The sequence below is a fragment of the Rhinopithecus roxellana genome, chromosome 7, assembly GCF_007565055.1.
Source record: "Rhinopithecus roxellana isolate Shanxi Qingling chromosome 7, ASM756505v1, whole genome shotgun sequence".
Taxonomy (NCBI): Eukaryota; Metazoa; Chordata; class Mammalia; order Primates; family Cercopithecidae; genus Rhinopithecus; species Rhinopithecus roxellana.
The window spans coordinates 40,425,717-40,432,234 of record NC_044555.1 but is presented as its reverse complement, the minus strand read 5'-3'; the positions used below and the strand labels follow the sequence as shown (position 1 = coordinate 40,432,234).

Below are 6,518 nucleotides of genomic sequence, written 5' to 3'. Positions count from 1 at the left end.
TAGCAGTTAACATCCGGTAGTGCCAAATCTATTTTTAACAAAGAGAGACTTTATTGAAGGGAAGGTCTCTAACCTAATTCCATCCTTTACCCATGTAAAATGTACTCCATTACTGAACCTAACTCAACCAATTGGTGCTGCAGTCTATTTCTTTTGGATGAGGATAGTAACTAAGCTAAAAGGTTAGTATATTTTATTTATTTAATCAATTAGTCACTTAAGCTTATTATTTGCCTTTCATCATGTCTTTAAATAAAAATACTGAAATCTTTTTAGAAGCTTCCGAATATCAAGAGTCATCTCTAGATAGGACTAATTTGGGAGTCCTCATTTCCAAACGCACTTCATTGCAGTTTTGTTCATTTGGAACATTCCACGGTAAGTTAACTTTAGTAAGATATTGCCATTTCTGTGAGACTTTGGAGCTTCTGGGACCTCACACTTATGCATGTATGAGCCAGAAAAAAACTGATCTCTTCAGAAATTAAGGATCCCATTTTTACCTAAGATATTGGCTTTGCTCTCAGGTTCCCTTGATTAACATAGCCAATGACCTTTTTCCTACCTAAGCATGTAATAAAAATGAAACGGGAGTAGAACATAAGAATCCCTGTGAATTTTCAAAAGCCAAATATTACACATCCTGAAATATTACCACTTACTACCAGTTTCTGACCCAGTCAGATATAAGAGGCCTGTAACTGGAACCAAGCCAGTTAATTACTGGATTGAATCCAACCCTGGACCCAGGCCAATTTCTGTCACAACTTCTAAACCCAATTTGGATCAGAAATTTGCTCAGAGAAACTTGAACAGCTCAAAACACAAATCTGTAGAGCTCTGAAATCTGAGTGAGAACTTACCATGATCCCCAGCTGCTCTAAGAGATCAATGGACACAAATGGGTTCTGCAGCTACCTCGCTTTGGTCACCTAGCACTCCTAGGGTTTGTTAGAAGTTCTGCTTGAGACCCTGCTTCTGACACCACCTGATAAAAGAAAAACTTCAGCTGAATTAAAATTTTAAAACATTAATTTTGTAATGAACAGTTCATGAGTCCAGAAGCCTTCTGAGCCAGGGGAGACTCAGAGACTCCAGTGCAGCCATGTGGTGGAAGAAGATTTACAAACAGAAAAATAATAGTGATGTACAGAAAAGAAACAGCTGGATTGGTTATAGCTTGGTGTTTGCCTTATTTGAACATGGTTCAAACAGCTGGCTACATATGATTGGCCAAAACTCCGTGATTGGCACAGGTGTGGTCTATGGTGTACTTACACCTCCACTTGCTATAGTTCACAGTGTACAGAAAATAATTGAGGCTGGACTCAAAATATGTAAGAAGGCAACTTTAAGCTAAACTGTACTTAACAATATAAAAGGACTTTATACATTTTATCTTTTTAGATCCTGTTTTGGGGAATTTTTTTGAATTGAGTGAAACTTTTTAAAAATTATGTGCTTGGGTGAGCTGGACCAGCCGTGCCTCTACTAACCTAGCAAATCTCTAGAAGATGACGGTGTTCTTTAAAACGCTTCGAAACCATTGGAAGAAAACTACAGCTGGGCTCTGTCTGCTGACCTGGGGAGGCCGTTGGCTCTATGGAAAACACTGTGATAACCTACTAAGGAGAGCAGCCTGTCAAGAAGCTCAGGTGTTTGGCAATCAACTCATTCCTCCCAATGCACAAGTGAAGAAGGCCACTGTTTTTCTCAATCCGGCAGCTTGCAAGGGAAAAGCCAGGACTCTATTTGAAAAAAATGCTGCCCCGATTTTACATTTATCCGGCATGGATGTGACTATTGTTAAGACAGATTATGAGGGACAAGCCAAGAAACTCCTGGAACTGATGGAAAACGCAGATGTGATCATTGTTGCAGGAGGAGATGGGACACTGCAGGAGGTTGTTACTGGAGTTCTTCGACGAACAGATGAGGCTACCTTCAGTAAGATTCCCATTGGATTTATCCCACTGGGAGAGACCAGTAGTTTGAGTCATACCCTCTTTGCTGAAAGTGGAAACAAAGTCCAACATATTACTGATGCCACACTTGCCATTGTGAAAGGAGAGACAGTTCCACTTGATGTCTTGCAGATCAAGGGTGAAAAGGAACAGACTGTGTTTGCAATGACCGGCCTTCGATGGGGATCTTTCAGAGATGCTGGCATCAAAGTTAGCAAGTACTGGTATCTTGGGCCTCTAAAAATCAAAGCAGCCCACTTTTTCAGCACTCTTAAGGAGTGGCCTCAGACTCATCAAGCCTCTATCTCATACACGGGACCTACAGAGAGACCTCCCAGTGAACCAGAGGAGACCCCTGTACAAAGACCTTCTTTGTACAGGAGAATATTACGAAGGCTTGCATCCTACTGGGCACAACCACAGAATGCCCTTTCCCAAGAGGTGAGCCCAGAGGTCTGGAAAGATGTGCAGCTGTCCACCATTGAACTGTCCATCACAACACGGAACAATCAGCTTGACCCGACGAGCAAAGAAGATTTTCTGAATATCTGCATTGAACCTGACACCATCAGCAAAGGAGACTTTATAACTATAGGAAGTCGAAAGGTGAGAAACCCCAAGCTGCATGCCGAGGGCACGGAGTGTCTCCAAGCCAGCCGGTGCACCTTGCTTGTCCCCGAGGGAGCAGGGGGCTCTTTTAGCATTGACAGTGAGGAGTATGAAGCGATGCCTGTGGAGGTGAAACTGCTCCCCAGGAAGCTGCAGTTCCTCTGTGATCCTAGGAAGAGAGAACAGATGCTCGCAAGCCCCACCCAGTGAGCAGCAGAAGACAAGCGCTCTGAGACCACACTTTAGGCCACCGGTGGGACCAAAAGAACAGGTGCCTCAACCATCCCAACAGTGTCGTCAGAGGGTCCCCAGGGCATTTTCATGGCAAGTACCCCTCTGCCCCCACTCCAACAGTGCTTCCCAAAGTGTGCTCTGTCACCTGCTTTGCAATCAGCTTCCATTAGTGCATGTTTTATTTTGGTGTGATGGTCGGCGCTCCTAAACACGAACTTTCCTCAGGCTGGTTCAAGATGGAAAAGGACTTTCTTCTGTTTTCTTCCAAAGTGCAACCACGGTGAAGAGCCCACAGTGGGCTTAGCCTGCCTACGCCCTTCCATTTCTGTTCTTTGACCGTGCTAGGAATTCCAGGAAAGTGCATTCCTTCCCTGGCGACCTTTTCCTATTTCTAGGCTCCTTCACGGGTGCTGCTGTTTTGTGAGCTCCGGCTCCTGTTTAGCTTTTATTTCAGTTCTATCCTCAGTCCAGAAATGTAGGCGAGGTTGTTTCCCTCTCCAGCCATGGCTACAATACTGTAAATTGCTAGTTTTTATTTTGTTAAGTAGTGCTTCTTAAATGGTTTGCATGAGAGCCACCTGGGGTACATGCTGAAAATTGATTTATTTGGGGTCCACCCCAAACCTAATAACCCAATTTGGGAATGGGGTCCAGGAATATGCATTTTTAAAAAGTCAGCCACCCTTCCCAGGTGATTCTGTAGGTTGTCCCTCAACCGTATTGGAGAAATAGTGTTTTAAAGCAGTGGTCCACAAAGTATTCTGCTCACGTGCCCCCCAGAAGTATTTTGAAAAATCATGTATCCCCTCACCCATCTAAGCTGACATCTAAAATTTTTCATGGGAAGTTAAATAGTTGACCAAGTATGTATTTGCTGGTGTCGTGTAAATATTGGTATTCTAAAATAAAAACTGTTACATCACTATTTTAAACATATCAGTACAATTTAAATATCATAACAATTTGACACCCTTCATTCATTTATAAAAATAAATGAGCTAGTTCTTTAGTAGTTGAACATTTCAAATTGGCTTTTCTCCTTCTGTATTTCTATACTACTTTTCAGCCAAGAATCCTATCAGAATGTAATCTATTATGCCTGCCATCTTTTAATCATTCACCCCATTATCTTGTCAACAAAAAATATAAATGGAAATAAGTTTTTTTAGTTCTTGCTTTAAGTGTTTATCTCAGTCCAGAACAAATGTTATCATAATTAAATGTTATAATTATTGGTATATAATGAAAAAAGAATTATGTGCTTGGTACCTTTGTTCACTTTCTTGAAAACTGTTCTCTTATTTTTTTTGTTTTTTTTTTTTGAGGCGGAGTCTTGCTCTGTCACCCGGACTGGAGTGCAGTGGCCATATCTCAGCTCACTGCAAGCTCCGCCTCTTGGGTTTACGCCATTCTCCTGCCTCAGCCTCCCGAGTAGCTGGGACTACAGGAGCCCGCCACCTCGCCCGGCTAGTTTTTGTATTTTTAGTAGAGACGGGGTTTCACTGTGTTAGTCAGGATGGTCTCGATCTCCTGACCTTGTGATCCGCCCGTCTCGGCCTCACAAAGTGCTGGGATTACAGGCTTGAGCCACCGCGCCCGGCCTACTGTTCTCTTATTAATATTTATTTTTACTTCACCTATTTATTTTTCCTTTTTACCATCTTTAGTCTCTTTTGCATTGCATTATCTTGTCTCTTTAGCTTTGGTGGGGGGGGTACCAGAAATTACTTTGTATTATTAAAAAACTTGAACTTGGTATGTATAATGGCTTTATAAGCAGTGATCCAGTTATAAGATAGAGACTAAATTGAAAATGACCTATGTGAATTAAATTGGTCTTTTTATAAAGTCTTATGGTAAATTTCTAAGATTTTATGTTAGCTTGGAATCCACTTTGAAATCATCCTATAACCCATCCAAACATTTTACAAAGGCTTCAGTTCTGTCTCTTTACATGCTTTGAGGTGTACATTTTCTACCTTGTTTCATCTAAGAGTTGTGCTTTAGAAACATAAAAATTAGGGTTGCCTAGCTGATAATTGCCTACGGCAGTAAAACAAGTAATGAAAAGAACAAATAAAAATAGCTATTTAAAATTGACAAATAGTATTATAAATCTGTAACATCTGCTTCTGTCTGTGTGTTTTCATGTCTCTGTGTCTATAGATGCCATGTATATGTGATGTTTCACTATCAGAATACATGAATGAGCTCTAATTAATTGACTCAAAGAAAAAAGTAAGTACTTACGTCAAATGTTTTACCAAAACAATAGAAACTTGAACTCAAATGCCTTTTAGTTCATGTGACTTTAGTAATCTTTGGTAAATAAAGATTGTTTTAAAATTATTGGTAAAATAAAAATAAATGTCTTCAAACTTTAATATAGACATTTGGCCTAAATTGGTCAGGCAGGTCAGATACTGTTTTGCTATTTTAAGGTCATAAACTATTTTTGTGACATTTTTGATAATTCTTTAACTTGTCCATCTAAGGGCCATTACATTCTAGGATGTATACAAATTGTCATAGAAATGCCTGAGGACATGTGGAGTTGTCCCTGGCCTATTTGTGACTCCTGTCCATGCTGTGAAGGGTCAGGTATTACCTACAGCTCTGTCTTTTGTCCTGTGCTCTGCACGTGATGATCAATTACAATTTCTTACCTCTTAGATTTTTCACTAAAAATAAGAATTACTCAGTTAACATTGCAACAAATACATGCAATTAAAAAATACCAAATATAAGAGAAGCAATTATGGATCCAAAGCAAATAAAAAAAGTAAGATGTGTTTTGGGTTAAAAGTTTATGAAAATGCATGGGAATTTGTTTTTCTTAAAGGAAAGAAAAGAGGCTTTAAAGGATTATTTTTTAAATGAAGAAATAAAAGAATGATGGTTAAAACTGAATGGATATAGAAAGTTAGTAAAGAAATAAGTGGAAAAATTGTAAAAGTTTATAAAAGTTTATGATAACCTTACCTTGTGTTCAAACTGATATTGGATGAATTTGTTTATAAGATTTTATTAAAACTAGGATTAGCATGAATACACGAATGAAAAGATAGAATATGGTTTTTCCCTTTGAACAAAGTATTTGTGTAGTATTAATAAGAGATAATAAAAAAATTAGTGTACCTTTTCAGTAAACTGCAAAAACAAAATAAAGTGGGATAGGGAGAGACAGATTCAGTTGGCTTCACACCATCTTGATCAGCTCTTTTTTTTGGGAAATTTTCATCTCTCTATCAATAAATCAAGTTTTTTTTTTTTCTTTTTAAATCTTTGAATTACCATTTTGGCTCAGTGAGTGACTTATTTTATAGTAACATGTAACCCAATTTTTTGATATCAAGTGTTTTAAACCTCTGATATTATAATTTTTAAATCAAAATTTCAACTTTTATGCTGTCTTTTGACCTCAAATTATTTGTTTTTGGATATTAGTGTTACTGAAGTCCAAGAGAGACATATCTGCTTATTTAATATGTTAAATCATCCAGGAAGCATTGTCAAACATGAAATGGAGTTTAACTTTCTGTGAATTATATTTATATAAATGTATAATTAATGTCTGTTCCAAAGTTGTACAAAATCTCTAAAATTCTTATGCCTTAGTGTATGTTATAAGTAATAATTATGATTATTATGTTAAATTGCTTTGTGCCATAGAAATAGCCAAATTTCCTTTTCAATTGTGTCTTTCACTAT

At 38.3% G+C, this 6,518-nt stretch overlaps 1 pseudogene across 1 annotated transcript; it reads left to right on the top strand.

Moving 5' to 3' along the window:
* Positions 1–1,470: 1,470 nt before the first annotated feature.
* LOC104671063 lies at positions 1,471–4,058 on the top strand (annotated as a pseudogene). The gene has a single exon (XR_749236.2). The product of XR_749236.2 is annotated as an acylglycerol kinase, mitochondrial pseudogene (transcript).
* Positions 4,059–6,518: the final 2,460 nt, after the last annotated feature.